We start from the raw sequence: 12454 nt of genomic DNA on the forward strand, positions 1-12454 counted from the left end.
TCAGAGGATCTGGGATTGATGTCCAGCACCCACAGGTGAGCTCACAACAATCTGTGATTCCAAATTCAGCAATCTTCCTCTGGTGTCAAAGGGAACCAGGCATGCAAGTGGTCCACAGGCATACAGGCAAAATACCATACACATAAAATAAAATAAAACATTTTTTAAGGACATTTTTTTTCAAGGAAAAGAAAAAGATATCCTACTGCCTTAATCCACCATCAGCTGTTTCCCTACTTAAGTGTAAATTTCATCTTATTTTTTTTAAGTCAGTTTAATCATATTACTCAATAACACCAACCCTGAACTGTCTCTTCAACCTATCTCATCACTGGGTTCCTTCTTGGGAGTGTTCTGTTGTGCCACATTGGAAGTGTACGATCATCGGTATCGTTTGTTTTGACAGCTAGCCTACAAAACTGGATGACCCTTGATAGTCTGCCTTTACCCACAGAGCCATCCCCTCTGGTCTAGTGGTGGGGAATAGTAAAGTCAACAAAACAGATTCTCTACTCGCATGGCATTTACTTCATGGTGGGAGGAGTCTAACAACACTTTGTTGTGGACTGAGTTTTGATGCCTGTTGTATGTTGGAACTCTAACTGCCAGTGTGATAGTAATTGGAGATGGGACCTTTGGAAGGTAATTAAAATTAGTGATACCAGAAAGATGAAGTCCTCATGATGAGATGTGCCCTTTTAGATGGAGAGATGGCTAAAGCTCTACGCACACCACGAGGACAAGCAAGGAAATATCTGTTTGCAAAGTAGCTAGCATCCTCCTGGGACAAAAGCTGTCCTCACCTTGTCCTGGGACTTACCGATCTCTGGAACAGTGGGAAGCAGGTGTATCATGTAAGCCATCCAGTCTGTGGGATTTTGTTATAGCAGTCTGAATAGACTGATACAGGTCAGGATGTACATGTGCAATTAAGCAGGGAATTCTACAAAAGCTACACATGACGGTTTGGTTTGGATATGGTTTGTTCTCGCCAAGACATGCCAAGAAATTTGGTGTCCATGTGGGAGGAGGATCCTGTAAGAGATTAATGTGTTTCTCGTGAAACTAGATTTGTTCTCAGAAGAGCAGGTGTGGCAACAACCATTCTCCTCCTCTGCTCTTGCATATATGTCTGTTGGCCATTCCTAGCGGCACTCCTGCCGTGTGATGCCATCTGCCATGCTGTAACGTGACAACAAGGACCTCTCAAGTGCGGATGTTGGATCTTGAGCCTCTCGGCACCAGAATAAACCTCCACCTTTTATAAGACTTGGTCTTCGGTATTTTGTTAGCGCCATGAGTGGACTAAGGGGGCTGGAAGATGGCTTAGTGATTTAAAGAACTGACTGCTTTTCCCAGAGGATCTGGGTTCAATTCCCAGCACCCATATGGCAGCTCACAACTGTTTGTAACTCCAGTTCCAGGGAATCTGACACCTTCATACCAACACACATAAAATAAAGTTAAATAAATTATTTTTTTTAAAAAAAAGAAGAGTGGACTAAGATCTTGCTGATGGAAAGACTCCTGTCCTGCATTGTGATGAGAAGCCTGCCTTGGGGAAACCTCACAACTCTCTGCTTAGACTCTGGCATCTGTACAATACTCACTTGGAAAAGGGTCTCTGAACTACTCGGTTCTGCCCATCATATGGTTGGGATAACTAATTGCCAGGAGAACGACACCTGTAAGTGTGCTCGAAATTAAGGTGTTAGGTAGAGCATCCTAAACATCCTGATTTAATTTTTGAATCAAAGAGTATGATCTGGCTTCCTAGTTAACAGTGTTTCCTTCCCGGAAAAGAAGCAGTGTGGGCAGACAGAACAGCTCCTCATCAGTTCTGCTTCCCTCTTCCTTGGCTTATTGCCGGCCCCCTGTGCAGGTCTTTGGAGCCACCACCCTTCCAGGAAGCACCCCAGAGAATAGAGTCGATGGCTTTCCCAAGGGTTCTTTAGATATGGCTGACATCTGACTGATCTGTTATGATTTCACTATTCTTTTATTTTCTCAGAAGAACTGTAGTGAGCATCAGCGTACAAAATCAGCATTTAAAAATTATTCAGACATTTTGTAAAATTAGATTGCTGCTTCTCTCACCCCTGAAAGTGTTTGCTGAGTGTCTCAGATAACAAAAAGGATTATCCAAGCTCTTCTTATCTCGGGCTCTTCAAAGCAACGACAGCATCCAGTGATGTGGACACAGAAGCATCTTATTTTCAGCCTGTGCTCCCTGGGGACTGTGCTAAAGGAAACAATGCTCTTCTCCCGATGACTTCCTGGTGCAGATTTAGGGACCACCGCAAAGAATCCAGAGTACAGTACACCATGGATCTGCCAGCAACTTGTGATGGCAGACGTTTTCCCTAGTGAGACTAAAAGGATCCTTATATAACTGGCAGGTAGATTCCATTCACTTTGGAGGAGTCTGTTTTAAGGAAGACTGTTATCAAAAAGGAAACATAAATGAAATTTGGAAAATATAAAGACATGCTCAATCTCATGCTTAGGATAAATGCAAATTTAACAAATCAAAAGAAGATACTCAGTACACTGACAATTTTAAAAGTTAGTAACTCCTCTGTTGATTTTTTACATAAAGGTAGTGGGAGCTTACTTTGATATAAACCTCCCAGCGACTTGATAGCATCTATCAAATTTTATAGTACCAAAGGTTTTTGAGCTGGGCCGTGGTGGCGCACACCTTAAATCCCAGCACTCAGTAGAAAGGCATAGGTGAACCTCTGAGTTCAAGGCCAACCTGGTCTACATGGTGAGTTCTGGGCTACACAGAGATACCCTGTCTCGACAAACAAAGCAAAAAACAAACAAAAAACAAAGAAAGTTTCAGTAATTTTACACGTTTAAAGACATACTAGAAAAGTTTCCATTCCTAATTATTTATAAAGGACCAAAGAATAGACACCTGGGTGACAGAGTGGCATGCACCTGTGTTTGGGAGATGGAAGCAGAAGCAGAAGGACCAGGTGCTGAAGGGCAGCCTCAGCTACATAGTGAGTTTGAACTTTGGTGTCTGGTCCTAGGGTTTCCATGACACCAAAGCCAAGAAGGGGACTCACAGGTCATTATTTCACTGTAGATGAAAAGCAGCCTCTTCCACTTCTTCTTGAGACACAGTCTCATGATGAAGCCCTGATGGGTCTAGAACTCACTATGTAGACCAGGCTTGCCTCAAAAATCACAGGGATCTGCTTGCCTTTGAGTGCTGGGATGAAAGGCATGTGCCACCACACTCAGTCATATATTCAAGGAAATATTCTTTATATTCAAGGAAAATTTTTCCTTTCCCATCCGTTCTGATTTCAAAGCCATGGATACCATCCCATTCAGTGAGTTCAGATTTTACCTAAAGACGGCATGATCTTCCTGCAAGAAGTACTTTAAAGAGAGAAATTACTACACACTTACCTAAGGTGCTTAGATAAAAGAGGAAGGGATGAGATGAATGAAGGCAAAGTAATTAATATTTCAATAAATTTTTCCACTATAGAGATGGAGAGATGAAGATGGGTTATTTCCACAGTAGAGCTCCCCGCTGTCACCAGATTTCTCTCTGTAAGTATTAGGACTCGTGAGCTATGGAATGTTGGTAGCAGATTGGGACTGAGACAGTTAACATCTGCAATCTGAATGCAGGGGCCAAAAGAGGCCGCTGATGAGGGGCAGGAAGGGAGGGCATGGGTAGCCTCTCTCTGCACAGCCACAGGCTTCACGGAGAATCAGCCAAGTTCCTGGCCCGTTCAGCTAACCAACCCCTAAGCACAGAAAGGAACGCAAGATTGCGACCAAGGAAGGAAGTGTTACAGTCCAAGGGCCTGGAATCAAAGGAAACATATTTAAATGGAAACCAGGTTGCTACCAGCACTCGGGCATGGGTAGAGCAGGCAGCGAACGGATGATGGGTGATCCAAGCATAGGATCTTTTAGCTATAGGAGCTTGGTAAGAGTTCTGCCCCTAAATTCCATCTGTCACCAATGGAAAACAGAAAAAATTCTCTGTAATGGGTGGGGGGAGGCGCTGGATGGGTGTGCCTCTTGTATACCTGATACTTGTGGCCTGCTCAGCAAATTTGTGTTTCTCTATTCCTTGAGCTACTGTTTATTTTAGCAACTATGAAACATTTGATCTCAAGTAGTTCAGAAACTGTCTGGGTTTAGAGGAAAGGAATCCCTGTGCTGGGCGGTTTGCTAGTAGATGCTCTTGGTCAGCAATTCCTGGTTCTTTGCTCCACCTAGTGGATTTCCAGGTTAGGAGAAGCTCTAAAGAGACCTGTGATGAGAGAAGTGTCCCTTTGTTGGAAACTCTAGACTTCTGTCAGTTTCTTTATTGGCAATGTTCTTGTTCACATTGATTAAATTTTCACGGAAGCTAAACGTGTACCTGTGAGTCAGCAGAATCTTTTTTCTTTTCTTCTTCTTCTTTTTTTTAAATATAATTTCAAGACAGGGTTTCTTTGTGTAGACCTGGCTGACCTGGAACTAACTTTGAAGACCAGGCTGACCTTGAACCCACAGAGAACCACCTGCCTCTGCTAAGTGCTGGGACCAAAAGTGTGTGCCACCTCTACCTAGCTATCAGCAGAATCTAATGTACTCTTTTTTCTCTTAATATAGAAATAGCATCATATAATTAGAAGCCCCATGTTAGCACAGAAAAGCATGTTTCACTCATAATTATGTTCTCTGATGGCCAAACCCAATCGAAGTTCCATGGGGTTATTTAATTGAATAATGGCCTACATAATTATATTTCAGTGGCTCCCTTTGAACAAAAATTGGTCAAAAAGTCATAGGTCTACTGCACAAGAAGTTTCACACTTGGCTGTAAAGACAGATGACAAAACATAGACATGTAAGGTGAGCTAAGAGTTTCAGGTTAAGAAGGATTCTGAACAGCTGACTCACAGACCTAAATATGGAGGTCAAAATTACTATCAGTGTGGGCTTAGGACATTAGTGCCTATAATATAAATCCTGCAGTCTGTACTTAGTCGCTGAACTACCATGCATCTGTCACCAGCATCATCATAGCTTTTGAGTCATCATTCTTTAGGTTCTGTTTATATTACATACTTGAATTTTATTATGGGTTGAATTTTACTGTTGTTATTTTGAGACAAGGCCTCATATACCCCAGCTGGCCTCATTACGTAGCTAAGGATAACTCTGAAATCCTGATTCTTCTGCCCTCACCTCTTGAGCACTGAGATTGCTGGTGAGCATGCCAGTGTCTGGCTTCTGGGTTTAAATTTGTCCCCCATTTCCATACATACGTTAAAGTCTTAACTCTCAGTATTTCAGAATGTGGCCTTGTTTGGAGAGAAATGCTAGTGTCCTTATAAAAGAAGGGGGGAGGATTGGAGACAGACACGCACAAAGGAAGAACATCACGTGAAAATGGCCCTCTACAAGCCAAGGAGAGAAGCCAGGAACAGGCTTCTCTGGCAAGGCTATCAGAAAGCCCCAGCTTGCCAACATCCTGAGCTTGTTCTTCCAGCCCCTAGAACTCTGAGACCACACATTTCTGCCGCTTAAGTCCCCTAGCTTGTCCTGCGTTGTCACAGCAGCCCTTGCAGACTGGTATCATTGACTTCGACAGATGAATAGGAAGTTCTCTGCAAAAAATTAATGAATCTGTGGAATGCTAGAGCTGGGAAGCATCTCAGAAAACACATTGCTTAACGCCTTTGTTTTGAAATAATGTCCAAGGCTGCACAGCGATTAGGACTTAGTCCCCTTTCAGCTCAGCCTTCTGTCTATCAGTGTTCCATTACACTTTACCAACCAACTCGAAGATTGGCAAAAATCTGTCAACAATGGTGATTACATCCAGGTTTTGCTGTCATGTTCTGGGAGGAACAGTATATAAGTCTTTGACCCTCCTAAATATTTGCAAATAGAAACATATGCTATGTAGGAGGATTAATTGCTAGCTGGTTGTCAGACGGAAGATTAATGTGCAGTAGAACAGCAAAAACAGGTAACTTTACCTCTGTCTGGGCCCACACCATCATCAGGTGAAGATTTGGCTCTAGCAGGAAGACTGCCCCTCTCCCACTGAGGATGATTCAGCAGAGCAACTTATCACCTAAGAGTCAGAAGCTCAGGTTCAGATGAACAGAGTAGGGGCAAAAGGATGCGGAGTCTGAGTAATGTTTTATAATGGGTGTGGACGCTTGTTAGACTAGTAAGCATGCTCTTGATTAAAGCACATGACACAAGTAATTGCTAGAGATTCCAAACCAGCTATCATCTGGGATCACAGAGTTCTAATATCAGACGAAGAACCCAGCTTCAACTCTGTAGCAGAGGCCTTTAAAAAGTCTCAGGGATAATTGGCACAAAACCGAGGAACTGCCAAAAGGAAAAATGCATTGGTATAGTTCGACCATCAATTACACTTGATTCACAGTCCCAGACTGGGTAGGAACGGAAATATCTACACACATGCTTGAGGTACAGCTTTTCTGTCACCAAGAATTTAATTTTGAATGAATACTGGTATAGGCAGTGATGGTTTTTCCTCCTTTATCGAGGACTAGGCAATACTAGTTTGGGCAGAGAAGAAACTCTACGGCAGGCTGTTAAGCAATTGTTTTCCATTTAACTTTCTAGCCCCTCACTGAAACAATGACTGCTCTCTTTCTGGGATATGGAAGGTGCACCCACAGTTTATAGTGAAGACAAAGAAGTGCTGACCACTGTTTTACTTCATAAAGTGTCACCGTTGTCATCTCTCTGGGTGTTTAAGAAGAATATACCTGTCTCTGAGAGTCTGAATTCTCGTAAGTGTGTATGTCCCTGCTTTTCCCAGCAGGAAGGGTCTCTTGTTCCATAAGGACAAAGGACTAAATATAGTTGTGGTAGACAGATGCTGCAACAATCCCTCTAGTACCACGTGACTTTTGGCAATAAGACTTAGCCACAACTCCCGTAAAGAGAGGGAGTCTATTTTTTCTTCCCCTTGAATCAAGGCTATCCTTATGATTGACTTTGACCAACAGAATGAGGCAAAACTGATTCTATGTGACTTGCAGATGTAGCTCACATTTTTAACCTCTTAGAAGGCAGCCATTCCATAAAAACCAAACCAAACCAAACCCTCAAGCTAGATTACTAAAGTGGTGGGAAGGTGAACATAGAAGAAAGGTCTCCGCAATTTAGGGCATCCCACTTTGTGAGTGAAATCGTCTAGGGCCCACTAGCCCAGCACAACTGAGAGCTGAACACAACCACGTACACAAGGCCAGGCGAGATCAACGGGACCACTCAACCTAATTAAGATACACAGCAATTGATAACAGAAAAATTAGTGAATTTAAGACTTGCAAATTATGACGGGGCAATTACTAGGCCTATCCTCTAGAAATAAGAAGCCTTCTACCACTTAAAAAAAGATTTCTTTATCATTTATTTTATTTATGTGTATTTGCTTACATGAGTTAAGGTGTACCCCATGCATGAGGGAGCCCTTACAGGCTAGATTCCCTGAAAGTAGAGATAAAAGCCATTGTGAGCCTCTGTGTGACTCAAACTTGGGTCCTCTGAAAGGACCCAATAAATAAATAAAATAAGTTTCTTTTATTATTAAAAATATATTTATTTAAAATAAATAAAATAAGTTTCTTTTATTATTATTACTTTTTATTGTTTTTATTGAGCTATTTATTTTTCTTCACTCCCCTCTCTTTCTCTTTCCTCCCCTCCCTTCCTCTCCCCCCTTTCAACCCTCTCCCATAATCCCCATGCTCCCAATTTATTCAGGTTATCTTGTCTTTTTCTACTTTCCATGCAGATTAGATCCATGTATGTCTATCTTATGGGCCTCATTATTGTCTTGGTTCTCTGGGATTGTGAACTGTAGGCTGGTTTTTCTTTGCTTTATGTCTAAAAGCCATTTATGAGTGAGTACATATGATATTTGTCTTTCTGGGGCTGGGTTACCTCACTCAATATGATGTTTTCTAGATCCATCCATTTGCCCGCAAATTTCAAGATGTCATTTTTTTTTTCTGCTGTGTAAATTTTTTCTCCATTGTGTAAATTTTCCTTATCTATTCTTTGGTTGAGGGGCATTTAGGTTGTTTCCAGGTTCTGGCTATGACAAACAATGCAAGCAGTAAGTTCTCTTAACCATCGAGCTACCTCTCCAGCCCCATTACTACGACTACTTTATGATTACTGCTTTCTTTCTTTTTCTTTTTTTTTTTTTTTGAGGGTCTCATATAGCTGAAGATGACCTTGAACTCCTGATCATCCTTTCTCCACCTCCTAGGTTCTGTAAGTACATATGTGAACCATCATGCATTTTTTTTTTTTTAAAATTCTAACAGAGTCTTCTGGAGGCCAGGCTTCCAACTTTCTATGAATCTGAACCTGTTCTTGAATTCCTGGTTCCATTGTTTCCACCTAAGTGCTGAAACTGTAGGTGTGAACCAGCTTGCCTGGCAAATCTACCATATCACCTTAGTCATGATCTGGGAATCTGGAAGGAACTATGTTTCATTACCATATAATGGAGTCATTTCAGATTAGCAAACTGAGTGATCAATGTAGTCACTATTCTTTCCCCCACTGATATTGGTTCTGGAATCAAGATTTTACAAATGCATGTGTACATATAGTTAGCAAAAAGTAAATTATATCAAACTGCTAGCTGCAAGGGAGTCTAGGAAATAAAATAGCTTTTGTTTTGTTTTTTCGAGACAGAGTTTATTTGTGTAGACCTGACTATCCTGGAACTAGCTCTGTAGACCAGACTGGCCTCAAATTCATAGAGATCCACCTCCTTTTGCCTACTTTGCTCTGGGACTAAAGGCACATGCTACCACCATTCAGCTAAAAATAGCTTTTAAATTGTATTACAGAAAGGTACTGAAGGCTTTTTCCCCCTTTTATGAGTTTTAAAAAGCTGGAATATTTAAAAATAATTTTCATATAAAAACAAGCTCATTAAATATAGGCTAGATGACTTTACTAATGCTTGATAAATAAGAGTCATAATTTAGAGATGATGGCCTCAAGTTAGCCTCTAGTGCGACATTTTGTATGACTGGAATCCTGTGTTTCTGCCCTTCCACTTTGTGAATATACCCTGGAGTGCTCGGAATGCTTGCAGATTCAAGATGACTTTGGCTTAACAGTTTCTACCATTTCTATTACTATAGAATCATCTCAGAACAAGCATGCTCGATCTGTTTGTTTGCAGTAAATTTTCATTAGAAATGGATTTGGGAGGGTGGGCAGAAGCTCCTAAAGGCCAAACTCTTAATCATTCCTGCCTCCTGTGGCTTTTGCTGTCATCTCTCTTTGCAGGCTCGTTCTTGAGGACACTGACAGCTTGGTTTCTCTGGGAAATGTTGTACAAAGGAAATTAGCTCAGTATGTCTTCTACTGAATTCCATCTGTAGCTCAGCGTTCTAAGGTATTTGTGAATGTGGTTACAGAGCAATTTTGATAAGACAAGGCAATGTTCCAATGTCTGAGAATATTTCTCCTAAAAAATTCTTTTAAAAATGTCACTGAACACTCTGGAAATCCACCCACGCATGAGCAATCTCCTGCAATATTCAGAGTGCTTTTCAGGTGTCACAGACATAATAACAGGTGCTTCCTCTGGGGAGAAAAAAATATGGCAAGGAGGGAGGCAGAAAGCAAACTGTTGGGATATTCTGGGTACAACTTCCCTCAAGTGAATCATTCCCATATGCCTGCTTTTGCTGTAGGCCCCTTGGCAGAGGAAGTGATTTGTGTGAACGGAGGCGGAGAGATGCATTCTGGTGGCAAATTTCAGGGGAGCCCATTCTTGGCAAATCCAATTGATTGTTAGCTATTTGTCAAGTCTCTCTGCCATAAATACCAAAATGCAAAGTTTGAATATAGATTTTGATACCTGCTTTTGCTCTTCTTATATGTATAATGTTGCATGAAAATCAAGTAATGCTTGTTTAAGGCAAGATAGCTTCTGAAACTATGCATAAATACACTTTAAATATAAGTTAAAAAGAAAATGGAGACTAGGAACGTTTGCAGAAGGCCATCATTTGATTCCCTTTTTGAAAAATGCACGTAGCTTTAAGCACAGTGAATATTTCTTACTTGGAAGATGAAAATCTGAACTAGTGAAAATGACTTCATTTACAGATGGACATATAGCAAAGCTGGGAATTAAAAATTCTTTTCCCCCTATAATGTTTAAGACTAGCTTTCTTATCAGTTGCTAAAAAGCTAGATACTGTTGTTCTCATCTGTAAGACAAAATCCCTGAGGGATAATAAGAAAACATATGTACAGGAAGATTGCTAATGGAAAACTTGACTTATTTGAAGTCAATGACACTGGGGACATAAGGAAACATAATTGTAAACTAATTATTTAAGTCCACTCTAAATCGTACATCATTTACTTAACCTGCCAGTTTAGAAAAGTTTTTTTTTAATTTTTAATTTTTTTAAAAAAATATCTCTCTGCCTCAATTTGTTTATTTCATATCTTTTCATGGCAAGGGTGATAGAATCTACCTATTAGAGATTATGTGCAAAGAAAGCACTTTAAGTGATGTCTGACACACAGTAAACATTCAATAAACTTTCTTCTTTCCCCTCAAATAACATGAGGTTGGGCTTTATTTATTTATTGCTGTATTTCTAGCATTTTTTTGTGCACAGTGAGGGCCATAAATATTTCTTGAATGGATTAATTAAAATAACTGAATTTTGGAAGTCAGAGAAAATTTGTGTTTGGATTGTGGATGTAGCTCAGTGTTAGAGTGCTTGTCACATGGTATTTGAGTGTGCATGAGCCTCCAAGAATTTGATTCCCAGTGCAGGGGAGAGGGAGTGAGAAAAAAAAAGCACTAACCTGGAATATTCCTCCTAGGTTTCATAGCTGGGAGAAAAACAAACAGATTTCAGCATGGGGTGACTTCAGAAAACGAGAGAGATCCCTAAACAAAAATGAACACTCAAGTTTATTTTAGAGTCTTTTAATTCTTTAAGCATTTGAACTAAGAATTTCTTTTAGCTGGGCAGAGTAGTACACTTTCGTAATCTCAGCATTTGATAAAATGAGGCAGGAGAATTGCTGCAAGTTCAAGGCCAACCTGTGTTAAATAGTAAGTCTTTATGAGGAAGGGAGGAGATATTTTTAATTTGTAAAATGGAAATGAAATGATGACTCCAAAAGGATTCTGAGAATGAAGGAATATGTGACAATTCTCAACAAAACATAAAAATATGATCCCATTAACTTTTACATCAGTGAGTTTGGATGTTGAGTAACAATAAAATCATTCTTTAGCATTGGAAGAAAGAACCTTTAGCTAAAGATTTAAACACTAAAAATATTCAACCCCAGAGGTACCACAGACATAGACTAATTTTTTCCATCTGTGCAGTTTAGGGTAGATTTGGCATATACTCAATACCAGGAAAGAAAGAAACTATGTTTTAATCTGCTTTTAGAGGAGAGAAGAGGCGGGGAGGCAGAAAAGGAAAATATTTCCTTTTATGAGCACAAATGTTAAAATATAGAGCCTTCATCAAGTAATTCACTACTGAAGCAAGAACATGCAATTCATTTCCTCCTAACCTCTGCAATCTAAAGTTGTCTATACTATGGTTTATATATTATGGTCACTGCTCTCTTATCGAAGGAAAGTAAATATAGGTTATTCTTAATCAGCCCCATGTGACTCAGAGGTCAAAGGATCAGTTCTTAATAGGTTAATCTGCATAAAGCACTAATATTTAAGGACCTGTTTTTTATTTATTTGTTTGTTTTTTAGAGTCAGGGGTTATTTTGAAAGCATTACAGCTTTAAAATTGGGTCCCACCCAAGAAGCCTCAACAGAGCCTGGGGTTGAGAAACTGGTTTGAGGAAAAGATAAAGTGGCAGAAAAATCCCCAGCAAATGAGCTGATGACTCATTGTTCTTCCTTGGACTTCAGGAATGGTGAGGTGGGAAGGGAAAGAGGCAGTGCTCTACAGACCAGGGGCTCTCTGAAGACAAAAGATTCAGGGAGCTTCAAGATGTATGTGGGTTTAGAGGATAAAGAAATATCACTTTCACAGTCAAGCCCCTCAAGGACATTAGAAAACTAAACCTGATGATACTTTAAAAGAACCATCGTCCTGAATCTGGTCATTTTATTCCCTTGCTCAAAAACTTCAATAACTTCACTGCTTCAGGGTGAAGTCTAAACTAGACAATGACAAACCAAGCTTTATCTGGAATTAATCCTTGGTACTTCCTTACAAGGTATGGAGACCACTTATAATTTCCCAAGTAAGCAAGATAATTTTTATCTCCTCATCCATTTCTTCATATGTTCTCTGCTCTAAACTCTCAGCCCAGCAGGCAAACTCCTGTGCACAAAGCCTGCCTCAAGTACTATTTTTCTTTGAGAATTTCTCAACTCCCACACTTTCCTATCACT

This window comes from Myodes glareolus, chromosome 5, assembly GCF_982192425.1.
Source record: "Myodes glareolus chromosome 5, mMyoGla1.1, whole genome shotgun sequence".
NCBI classification, from domain to species: Eukaryota; Metazoa; Chordata; class Mammalia; order Rodentia; family Cricetidae; genus Myodes; species Myodes glareolus.